This window comes from Rhinoraja longicauda, chromosome 15 (assembly GCF_053455715.1).
Source record: "Rhinoraja longicauda isolate Sanriku21f chromosome 15, sRhiLon1.1, whole genome shotgun sequence".
Lineage (NCBI taxonomy): Eukaryota > Metazoa > Chordata > Chondrichthyes > Rajiformes > Arhynchobatidae > Rhinoraja > Rhinoraja longicauda.
Window position 1 is genome coordinate 31,777,233 of NC_135967.1, and position 12,355 is coordinate 31,789,587.

At 41.8% G+C, this 12,355-nt stretch overlaps 1 protein-coding gene across 1 annotated transcript in view; it reads right to left on the reverse strand.

Annotated features, from left to right (window-relative positions):
• The window catches only part of mid2 (midline 2), a 190,487-nt gene extending 180,423 nt beyond the window's left edge, over positions 1 to 10,064 (reverse strand). The window contains exon 1 of the mRNA XM_078412436.1: positions 9,948 to 10,064. The gene's annotated coding sequence lies outside the window, so the exon portion shown is untranslated. The remainder of the gene's footprint in view (positions 1 to 9,947) is intronic.
• Positions 10,065 to 12,355: the final 2,291 nt, after the last annotated feature.

Sequence of the window (12,355 nt, forward strand, 5' to 3'; positions counted from 1 at the left end):
CCACAGCATCACTTTGGGGAAGTTCCCAGCACTGGGACTTCTCTGGTGCAGTAATGGTACCTGTGGCCTTTTAATTCAATTCAGTTTTTCCAAACAGATGTTTTCTCTCAAATACCAGAGATTGAGGAGAAACCTGATAGAAGTATATAAAATTATGAGAGGCATAGATAGAGTGGAAACTTTTTTTCCCCCCTCAGGATGAAAATGTCAAAGATTAGAGGACATAGCTTTAAGGTGAAAAGGGCAAAGTTTAAAGGAGATGTGCAGGGCGAGCCTTTTTTTAAACAGAGGGTGGTGGGTGCCCGGAACATGCATCCAGGGGTGGTGGTGGAGGCAGATACAAAAGTGGCATTTCAGAGGCTTTTAGATATGCACATGGATAAGCAGGGAATGGATCAAGTGCAGACAGATGAAGTTAGTTAATCTTGGCTTTATGTTTAGCACAGACAATGTGGGCCAAAGTTCCTGTGCTGTACTTTTCTATGTACTATGTTCATTAATGAGGCCGAGTCTGAAGTGAAGAATTAAAGCTGGAAAGTGCAGAAGACTGTTGTTATTGATAGTATATACAATAAAACAACTGAATACATTTTCTTTACACAATTCTCTGGGAAATCATGTGTTGTTTATTCATATCATCTATTCTGCTGGTTGCAGCAACCTACTAACAGTCACTTAAATCAAAATTAATAGAATATTTTCCTGTTAGAAATGACTTCCACACCTACAGATGAACTTTGCAGAACTAAACAGATGGATAAAGTACTGAAGTATATATAAAGGAGATATTCACATATTAACATATTAATATGTTAATTTAAGAAAATAACTGCAGATGCTGGTACAAATCGATTTATTCACAAAATGCTGGAGTAACTCAGCAGGTCAGGCAGCATCTCGGGAGAGAATGAATGGGTGACGTTTCGGGTCGAGACCCTTCTTCAGACGTTAATATGTTAACATTGACTCCAAAATGTTGAGATGTCACCTCCAGCAGAAACAAAGGAATTCCTTGTCAAAGGTTTGTCACGTGAACTCACCGACAAAGCTCACCAGGAACGCAAGTCATTTTGAATCCACTGGAAGTGTGCAAAATGACTTTACTCGAGGCAGCTTTGATTCAAATAAATCCCTTTCCCTGCTTTAAACTCCCTCCCAGCAATACTCTCCTTCTTAATCCATGTAGATTCTCAATGCATAATTTATTTGCCTCCTGCCCAATAGAAAATGATAGAGTTTATCTGCGACGGGACTTCAGATTGCATTGATATTTAACAACAGTCACACAGACTGCAAACCCATCGGGTAGATTCCTGTGGTTTGACAGCTCCTTGGGTTATGACAGTCATATGTTATTTCACCCAAATGACCATTGCCATTTTCAGTGACCCATGGCAAGACAATCGCATGACCAGCAAAATACTGCTGTTGAATTAACCCCTGCACTCACCCTTTGTCAGGCATGTGAACCACCCGCACCGGATAGGAAATGTAACAGATCTTTCTTCCTTTCCCTTGCATTAATCCTAGAAATGTTTGCTGCCATCTAATTCCGAGCACCATTGGTCTGGCTCAGCTGAAAATATGGTGGACCATGGGACCTCCTTAAGCTGCATGGCCTGAGATTCCAGTGTAGCGCATTCATAATTGAGGAGAATTATTTATATACAATATAGTTTATGTTAACTAATCTATGAAATCAAGTAACAAGTCTACATTACCATCTGAAAGGCTGCCCAACGAATATCTTTGAACTTTGATTGATATCCAACTATAAAAGTCAGCACACTATAAGATTACTAGATGTATTAATGAAACAGCATTACCTTTGTTGTTCAAGAAAAAACTGCAGATGCTGTTTAAATCGAAGGTATACACAAATGCTGGAGTAACTCAGCGGGTCAGGCAGCATCTCAGGAGAGAAGGAATGCGTGACGTTTCGGGTCGAGACCCTTCTTCAGACTGATGTCAGGGGAGGGGGCGGGACAAAGATAGGATGTAGTCAGAGACAGGAAGACTAGTAGGAGAACTGGGAAGGGGGAGAGGATAGAGAGGGGAAGCAAGGAGTGGGAGAAGTCAATGTTCATACTGCTGGGGCGTAAACTGCCCAAGCGAAATACGAGGTGCTGTTCCTCCAATTTGTGCTGAGCCTCACTCTGACAATGGAGGAGGCCCAGGACAGAAAGGTCAGTTTGGGAATGCGAGGGGGAGTTTAAGTGCTGAGCCACCGGGAGATCAGGTTGGTTGGGACGGACTGAGTGGAGATGTTCAGCGAAACGATCGCCGAGCTTGCGCTTGGTCTCGCCGATGTAGAGAAGTTGACATCTGGAACAGCGGATACAATAGAGGAGGTTGGAGGATGTACAGGTGAACCTCTGCCTCACCTGGAAAGACTGTTTGGGTCCTTGGATGGAGTCGATGGGAGAGATAAAGGGACAGGTGTCGCATCTCCTGCGGTTGCAGGGGAAAGTACCTGGGGAGGTGGCGGTTTGGGTGGGAAGGGACGAGTGGTTTCGGAGGGAACAGTCTCTACGGAAAGCAGAAAGGGGTGGAGATGGGAAGATGTGGCCAATGGTGGGATCCCATTGGAGGTGGCGGAAATGTTGGAGGATAATTTCTTTATGCGAAGGTTGCAGGGGAAAGTTTTATTTGCTGTTGCAGGGGAAAGTTGTTGTTCAGTTAGCTCAAGCTGTTATTGGGAGCAGATATTGTGCATTTCACGGGTGGCACGGTGGGGCAGTGGTCGAGTTGCTGCCTTACAGCACCAGAGACCCGGGTTTGATCCTGACTACGAGTGCTGTCTGTACAAAGTTTCTATGTTCTCCCCATGACCACACGAGCTTTCTCTGGGTGCTCCGGTTTCCCCAACATTTCAAAGACGTACAGGTTAATTGTAAGATAGTGCTCGTGTATGGGGATCGGTGGTAGACAGTACACCGACGTGGACTGAAGGGGCTGTTTTTATGCTGCATCTCCAAACTAAATTATCTATCTAACAATATAATCTTGTTTCAATCTGGTGCAACTCCACTCAGTACAACACTGGTGCAGACTCATTAGTGAATGCTCAATACATTGCAGAGCATGTTAATAACACTAAGCAAAATAAAAACAAGTGCATTCAAAAGCACAGTCTATTAAAGTACTTGTGTTCCATATTTACATCCCAAACTCAACTCTAGCTGGTATATTTATAACTTTATTGATCAATATGAAATAACTATAGTTTTGCAGAGGGGTTAATCCAGAATAGCCAATATACTTTTGTCATGATGTTGTCAGTATGAGGGCTGTTAAGTGCGATGCACAGTAGACCATTTAAGGACCACTGCGCAAGGCAACCAGCTGTGAAAGATCGAGTCATAATGCACAGAAGTAGGCCTTTTGATCCAAATCCACACCAATTATCAATCGCCCATTTCCACAGTCCTACACTTATCCCGTATCAGCATCTTCTCTCCCCAGATTCGACCACTCACTGACATACTGGGAAATTCACAGTCGTGAATCAACATTCCAACTTACTTATCTTAGAGAGAATACTGGGGCAACCAGCGGAAACCCGCAAAATTAAACGGGACAATGTGAAAACTCCACAGATAGCACCAGAAGTGAGGATTGAATCCTGGTTGAAGAGCGAGTGAGCTCGAGGCACTTTGCACCCGCTGACATTGGGTCATTCAAACTTGCAATTATTAGTATCATTGGACTGGGAACCAATGATTGTTAATGCTAATAGGTTTACTGTAGTGGGTTCTACATGGGGTCCTAGTGCGGTAAGAAAATGGTTACCATAATTTCTAAATATTTAGAATAAAAACAATATAAATACATGTATAATAATCTTTAGTTAACTACTCAGCTGTACATGACATGTATCAACAACTATTGGTTGTTTTACTGTGTTGCAAAACACATTCAATGACGTGCTTCAATCATTGAAATATCAGGCTGATATATGGGCCAGCATGCATACTGCCAATGGAAAATGTATAAGCAACAAATTTCAGAGTAAAGGTTTGCAACTTATACCGTGTCTTTTTTACTGAGGAGCAAAGTTTAATGGAGATGTGCAGAGCATTTTTTCCACACAGAAGGTGGTGGGGGCCTGGAACGCATTGCCATGGTGGTGGTGGAAGCAGATACGATATATGGCGTTTAGGAGACATTTAGGAGACATTTGGGTACGCACATGGAAATGCAGGGCATAGACGGAAATTGATCATGTGCACACGGATGAGATCAGTTCAGCTGGGCATCGAGTTTGGCACAAACTCTGTGGGCTGAAGGACTCGTTCCTGTGCTGTACTGTTCTATGATCTATGATCAACCCAACTCAGTTCTGCCCAGCAAGTACTTGGGCACCAGTACTTGGCTATATGTCTACTTAAGCATGAACATGCAAACCATTCCACCATGAGCTTAGTCTGCCACCTGCATTTGGCACCATGAAAAGGACTGTGAATTCTCTAGAGTTGTTACCAATTTATTGCTATAGCTTTATCATAAATCACAGTGGCTTGGTTATGACTTGGTGTGTTGTAACCACTCATAATAAACTATACATTTCTAAACTTCTGATCTACAGTATCCTCCATAAGGTTTGGGACAAAGACCCATCATTATTTATTTGCCTCTGTACTCCACAATGAGATTTGTAATAGAAAAATCACATGTGGTTAAAGTGCACATTGTCAGATTTTATTAAAGGGTATTTTTATACATTTAGGTTTCACCAAGTAGAAATTACAGCCGTGTTTATACATAGTCCCTCCATTTCAGGGTACCATAATGTTTGGGACACATGGCTTCACAGGTGTTTGTAATTGCTCAGGTGTGTTTAAATGCCTCCTTAATGCAAGAGAGCTCTCAGCACCAAGTCTTTCCATCATCTTTGGAAACTTTTATTGCTGTTTATCAACACGAGGACCAAAGTTGTGCTAATGAAAGTTAAAGAATCCATTATGAGACTGAGAAACAAGAATAAAACCGTTAGAGATATCAGCCAAACCTTAGGCTTACCAAAATCAACTGTTTGGAACATCATTAAGAAGAAAGAGAGCACTGGTGAGCTTACTAATCGCAAAGGGACTATCAGGCCAAGGAAGACCTCCACAGATGATGACAGAAGAATTCTCTCCGTAATAAAGAAAAATCCCCAAACACCTGTCCAACAGATCAGAAACACTCTTCAGGAGTCAGGATTTGTCAATGACCACTGTCTGCAGAAGACTTCATGAACAGAAATACAGAGGCTACACTGCAAGATGCTAACCACTGGTTAGCCGCAAAAATAGGATGGCCAGGTTACAGTTGGCCAAGAAGTACTTAAAAGAGCAACCACAGTTCTGGAAAAGGGTCTCGTGGACACATGAGATGAGGATTAACTAAAATCAGAGTGATGGCAAAAGCAATGGAGGAGAGAAGGAACTGCCCAAGATCCAAAGCATACCACCTCATCTGTGAAATGTGGTGGTGGGGCAGTTATGGCCTGGGCATGTATGGCTGCTAAAGGTACTGGCTCACTTATCTTCATTGATGATACAACTGCTGATGATAGTAGCATAATGAATTCTGATGTATATAGACACATCCTATTTGCACAAGTTCAAACAAATGCTTCAAAACTCATTGTTCATTCCACAGCAAGACAATGATCCCAAACATACTGCAAATGCAACGAAGGAATTTTTTCAAAGCTAAAAAATGGTTAATTCTTGAGTGGCCAAGTCAATCACCTGATCTGAACCCAATTGAGCATGTCTTTTATATGCTGAAAAGAAAACTGAAGCCGACTAACCCCCAAAACAAGCATAAGCTCAAGATGGCTGCAATACAGGCCTGGCATAGCATCACCAGAAAAGACACCCAGCAACTGGTGATGTCCATGAATCGCAGATTTCAAGCAGTCATTGCATGCAAATGAAATGCAAAAAAATACTAAACATGACTACTTCCATTTACATGACATTGCTGTGTCCCAAACATTATGGTGCCTTGAAATGGGGGGACTATGTATAAACAATGCTGTAATTTCAACATGGTGAAACCAAAATGTATAAAAAAAAACTTTTATTAAAATCTGACAATGTGCACTTTAACCACATGCGATTGTTATCTTTTACAAATCTCAAATTGTGGAGTACAGAGGCAAGTAAATAAACGATGGGTCTTTGTCCCAAACATTACCGAAGGCACTGTATTTGTAGACTATTGGAATTTTGAATCAAAAATTAAATTACCGTGTCACTGAAAATGTACAGATCTAAAGGATAACAACATTGCAGATTATTAATATAATTTTATGGTACATTGCTTATCGTAAAGCAGATGTTGCTTGTTCTCGGTGACTGCAGCGCTACTGCTACCAGTGGAGTATCTGAGGCCTCAGATCTATAGATATAATAGTCAATGTAACAGATTTTTCTACATGGCTGCATCTAATAAATTCCCTTTGCACTTCTGCAAAAGGCCCTGATTTAAATCAATTCAATGTGACAGCTAAAGACCCTTAAGCTTACATAGTGATGGATTGTACATCCCTGGATGACTTCTGAGGCAGCTTTTGCATTTGCCATTAAGGTGCTTTATAGGTTTTGATATTGTCCAAAACAAAAATTTAGATGAATGGAAAAAATAATTAATTCTCAGTTGATATGTGCAACATGCAGTCTACTAATGAAAATCAGCTGGATTTTGGAATTGACACTTAAACTACATTAACAAATATAACCATTATCTCAACGGGAATGGAGGCAGTGGTGTTAAATCAGCCATTGTGGCCTTGGGCTAAAGAGGATAAAATCAGCTGAAACCATCCCAACTATAACCAGGGAATTTTGTTGGTAATTGCTCATGTAGGTAGTGTGAAGATATCATCGCACTTTGGCAGGTAATCCAGAGTGTTCTCTATTCCATCAACATAGCAAATGTTGGTACATCTGACCTCCTGCTCTGCTGCTGAACATGTTAGTGTGTCCAGCAGTGAGGCACAGATGTACCAAACACCAGGCGCCCGAGCTTTATTGAACTATTGGTTGACACAGGCAGAACTCATTCATTAAACTGCGTGAGGGTTTGTGTCCAGCTCTGATAAAATTGATTTAATTTTTTCTGTGTTTAGTCAATTGCAAAAGAATACTTTGACTAATCAAAGAACGATGGCTCAATAAATGTGTGCGAGGACCAATAAGTCATTTTGTGTTGTCAAACACCCGCTGTACAATCTGTTATATTAAATAGATTAGACAACAGCATGGACTCACTCAGAATCAAATGAGCATTTGTCCCAGTATTTGTGCCAACAGTCTGTGTCCGCAAGAGGATTGATTCTCCTGCTTTGCCTTCATCCGTAAACTCGCTGACACCATAGTCCTAGTTTTAACTGGTGCCCATGGACGTCAGAATGTGAGGTTTGGATACGCCACACAGTAGCAGGAGATTCTTAGTCAAAGTACTTCCAGCTGGGAGGTGCTACCGCAAAATAAAGTCGTTCAGGCTTGGATGAACGGTCATCAAAGTTCGCAAAGAAAATTAAGCAAACTCACCAATGAAACATTCAAGCCATTCATGAGATTTTAATGCACAAGTTTTATAGATTCTTTATAATGCAGTTGAAAACCTGTAACAGTCTGCATGTAGCAGGCAGTGAGGAAATTAAGGACTGATCAGGCTCTTTCAAAGGATTTCCCCCAGCGGCAGGATTAAGCTGGGCGACTAGCTTTTGTTTGTTTGAAAGCATGGGTTTCATGTGAATTACAAATGACAGTCTTTCTCCTCATCACACAAGTCTAAATTGCCTGAATTTCCTCAAAAAGCCTCCCATATTTACCCACCCACTCTGAACAGTGATCGAGTAAAAATGCTTATTAACAGTAAAATTAACAGTTAACAATTAGAAATTGGTCCAGGAGTTCAATGGTCTTGGCTGCATCCTGTAGAGGACCACTAGAAGGACAAATATGTGATCCAGATGTGGCCCAGTGAAAATCGGAATTCATGTTTTTTTCTGTTCTGTTCAACCCGTCTTTAATATTGCAGAGTTTCCCAAAAATGGTCTGGCCTCAGTCTCTTCTCCCCTCATCCTTAATAAAACTCCTCTGAATCTCAGTAGGTGAGGAGAGGATTTTACATACTGCAGTGGGGGTAATTATTGTACACCGACAAATGTAGAACCAAGGATCTACAGTTGCTGGTTTACAAAAAAAGAAAGTGCTGGAGTAACTCAGCAGGACAGGCAGCCTCTCTGGAGAACATGGATATGTGACGTTTAAGGTTGGGACCCTTCCTCTGACTGATAAGCCAGTCAGTCTGAGGAAGTATCCCACCCCGATGCTCTCCAGAGATGCTGCCTGACCCACTGAGTTACGTCAGTACTGTGTGTCTTTTAAAAAAAAAACTATACACTGAATCTTTTTCCCCCATGAATCATCTCACCCAAATCCCGCCACCATTTCCAATCATTCCAAATTAAATAGGTTCAGATCAAACTCACAATCAATAAATATAACAGCCTAATTAAATGTTTCCAAAATATTAACATCATTTTTCTCCCTATGTGGTAATATCCAATCTCATCTCTTTGTCTGGTTATCCCTTTGCTGATTTAAAATGGGCCCCCGCTGAATTTCATTTGTCGCCTCTGCAAAAGTTTTTCCACTTTTCATTCCGACATGACACAATTTCCTACTGCCTCTCAAGGTCTGAAGTGGAAATGTTTGTTTACAGGAAGCTTCGGCCTTTATTCTGTGGAATGAGTAATTGCAGGAGGAACTCACTACGCACATCGACCCAGTCTCAATTCTCAACCAAAGTTATTCTTTTTCATTCATTCTGCAATCTCAGTTAGCCTGTCAACTTGTTAAAAAATAACATCCTCCAAACCAAATTGCTGCCCCCAGGAAGGAACGATTGAATCAGCAAAATCCTGGTTTCAGGGTTTAACAGGGCTTTTGTTAAATGATCTCACAACAGCATCATTTATAAGCAGAGCCCACATGTTCAGCATGGTTCTATTCTGCTTTCATGAGCAAGTGCCTTTCCATCCCCATCAATAATCCCTCATTCCCCCCCCCCCCCCCCCCCCCACCACACCCCACAAATCTTTATTCTATTTTTCCTACATTTTTCCTGGGGATGTGGCCTTTTATTGTCAGATAGTTCAACAGGTGTGATGATCTCCCACAACTCTCCCATGTTAAGCCACGATAGGTCGCTGGCACACTATTTGGCTGTGGGTGCATCAAACCCTTGCCAGAAACTTGTCATTAAATGGATACTTTCATCTTGCTACTAACTTTGGCAGCTTAGAGAAAGAAGGGTGGGGGGAGAGGTTGGGGGAGGGAATGCAGTTGCTAAGGTACTTCTAACTGAACATCAGGCTCCTATAAAGAAGAAATTGGTAAATGTATATACATTTTGTATTTTGCCCTCAAAAGGAGAGGATAAAATACAATTAAAAAAACAGAACATTCAATATTATAAAGCATAGGTACGACAAAGATTATTATTGTCCTGTTTATAAAATGAGCACACAGTTTTCTATCAGGAGCTGAAACACCTTGCAGCAAGCAGCTTGACAGAAAGTCGGTCATCGTGCAGATCTGAAACTAAGGCCGCAGCAGGCAATTTAAATATGGAAAACAACCTGTCCTTTATACATCCCGCATCTCTTGATACACGTCTTTAGTGGTGCAGAAAGACTAAACATTTCACAGTGTGAGGTCCCCAATTTCCCATGCAATAAATCTAAGCTGAAGAAATGTATAAAGTGCGCTTTTATTAAACTTCTTGTCCAGGAAAATGTATTTCAGAATATATTTATAAGTTATCATTAAAGTAATGCAGATTGACTCTGGGCAAGTCCAACAACTAACTGCATGTTTAACATATGCGGTGCACTTCACTTAGGCAGCTACAAAGCTTCCTCTCCATTATTGGTGTCTTACCTTCCATCCATCAGTGTTCACGTTCCTTGTCAACAATCTGTGTATCCCCTTCCCTTCCCTTCCCTTCAGCTGCTCAGCTTACAGCAACGTGAATGAAGCCCAGTGCCGTTCCCTCTGCTCCAGCCTCTCTCTGAGCAAGAGCTTTTCAAACTGTGCTCACTCACTCACCCACACCCTCCCTTCAAACTCAGCAGCAAATGGCAAGGCGAGAGGAGAGATACACAGCCCAGTGCTCAGCTACTTGCTTCCCAGGGGATATATGACTCGAGCTGCCAGAATGACTTTCATCTCACAGGCAGCTGGGATCAATTAAAAAGCCGCTTCACGGCAGTTGGCTGGGTTGCCCGTATCCTCCCACCCTCCACTGATTGCCTTTTCCTAGTTCCTGTAGGAACTCTGTAGGAAGCACCAACATTCTTTGTGTTATTATCCAACTGTCTGGAAACACTCTGGGTAGTGAGAAAACAAATGACATTTCCTTGCTGCTCGACAAGATCTCGCATTATCTGCTTTAACAAGGGTAGAGAAATCATTTCTTAAGCTGTCAGTTATCTAGATTTTAAAAGTGAAGCTGCAATTAGCTGGAGCAAAGACAAAAAGAAAACGTCTTTCTTGATAAAATTTAAGAGGCTGCTCTCTTTTGTTCCTCTCGGTTTTCTTTTGTGTTCTCTGGCTCCACTTGTTCTGGGGGGCACTCATGGCTTAGAATAAAGAGGTCGTGAGTTTGTGGCCTACTTTGGAAACTAGAGTACGCAGCCTAGGTTGACACTTCTGTCCACTGTGTGTTGCTGTGCATCATCCAAATTAGGTATTAGGCAAATTAGGTATTATCTATCCTTTGACACGTTTAAAAGATGCAGAACTATTTCGAATAAGAGGAAAGCCCTTGCCAATTTTGTTAATAAAATATCTTCTGGTCATTATCAAGGTTTGGAGTTTTGTTATGTGAAAACTGTTTACCTCACATCCTAAATTACAACTGTGACTGACTCCAAATTTTTTCATTGCCCTTGAAGCACTTAGAACATCCAGAGTTATGAAAGGTACCACATAAGTACTAATATTGTGCTTTTGGTTCCTTGACCTAAACTTACCCACAACTCCCACAATTGGGCATTCTTTATCAGTGTGCCCATCCAGTCATTGGAGGTACTAGATTCAAACCTGAGTCCGTGTTCACCTGATCCCTACACATTTATCTGCTGCCCAAGGAGGGAGTATTTCTCTTCCCAGAGTTACAGATAATATCAAGTTTAAGAACTTTACAAGACAGTCCATACTAATCTGAACTGTGCATTTATCAACTGAATCATTGGAAGGAGCAGTGGAAATTGGATTGGAAGGGGTAGTGGGGGAATTAGTAGTTCCAGTGACAGTGCAAATATGATAGGTTTGATTAAATGAAGATCCCTAATGGAACAGATCCCATGAGTAATCATACATTTTATACAGAAACAAAGAACTGCAGGCACTGGTTTACCAAGGAAGGACGCAGAATGCTGGAGTAACTCAGTGGGTCCGGCCATATCTCTGGAGAACATGAATAGGTGATGTTTCGGGTCGGGACCCTTCTTCACACTGTTTGCCGGGGTGGGGGAGGGAGGGGGGGAGGGAGGGGGGGGGGAAGAAAGCTAGAAGAGTGGAGGGGCAGGACAAAGCATGGTAGGTCTTTGGTAAACTTTTTATACATTTAGATGAACCAAGGCTTAAACGCACTCAAATACAATTTACTAAATGACAGGCAAATACTATCTATTTAGGATAAATAGATAGCATTTGCAACAATTCTGCACAAAACTGAACTGTTTGTTCCCCAAAAGATGCTGGTTAAGTATAGAAATGAGTGATCGAGGCCACATGGGGCAACAGCTGGGTAACAGAGGACTGTTTCAAGTTTCAATGAGGAGAAGCCAAGTGCTGATTCTCTAACTTTTCTCACCTGCTTGGAAGATGAATGTTATATATTGCAGATGTTCCATATTCTTCACTAAAACAATGAGAGACAGTATTTGCTGCTTCAAGCATTTCTCCTTGTAAGGAAAATAAATGGAACTCTTGGGACCTCAGGCTCTGCACAATCTGGCTGCATCTTGCTATGGTGATGGTGCATTGTGTAGCTTGTTCTGTCCTTTAGCTCTAAAGATTTTTGTCTCAAGGTCACAGAATGTGGGGCATGGTAGCGCAGCGGTAGAGTTGCTGCCTTACAGTGCCAGAGTTCAATCCTGACTACCGGTGCTGCCTGTACGGAGTTTGTACGTTATCCCCGTGACCTGCGTGGGTTTTCTCCAGCCACTGCAGTTTCCTCCCGCATTCCAAAGACGTACAGGTTTGTAGGCTAATTTGCTTGATAAAAAATGTTTACTAGCTAGGATACAGCTAGTGTATAGGCGTATCGCTGGTTGGCGCGG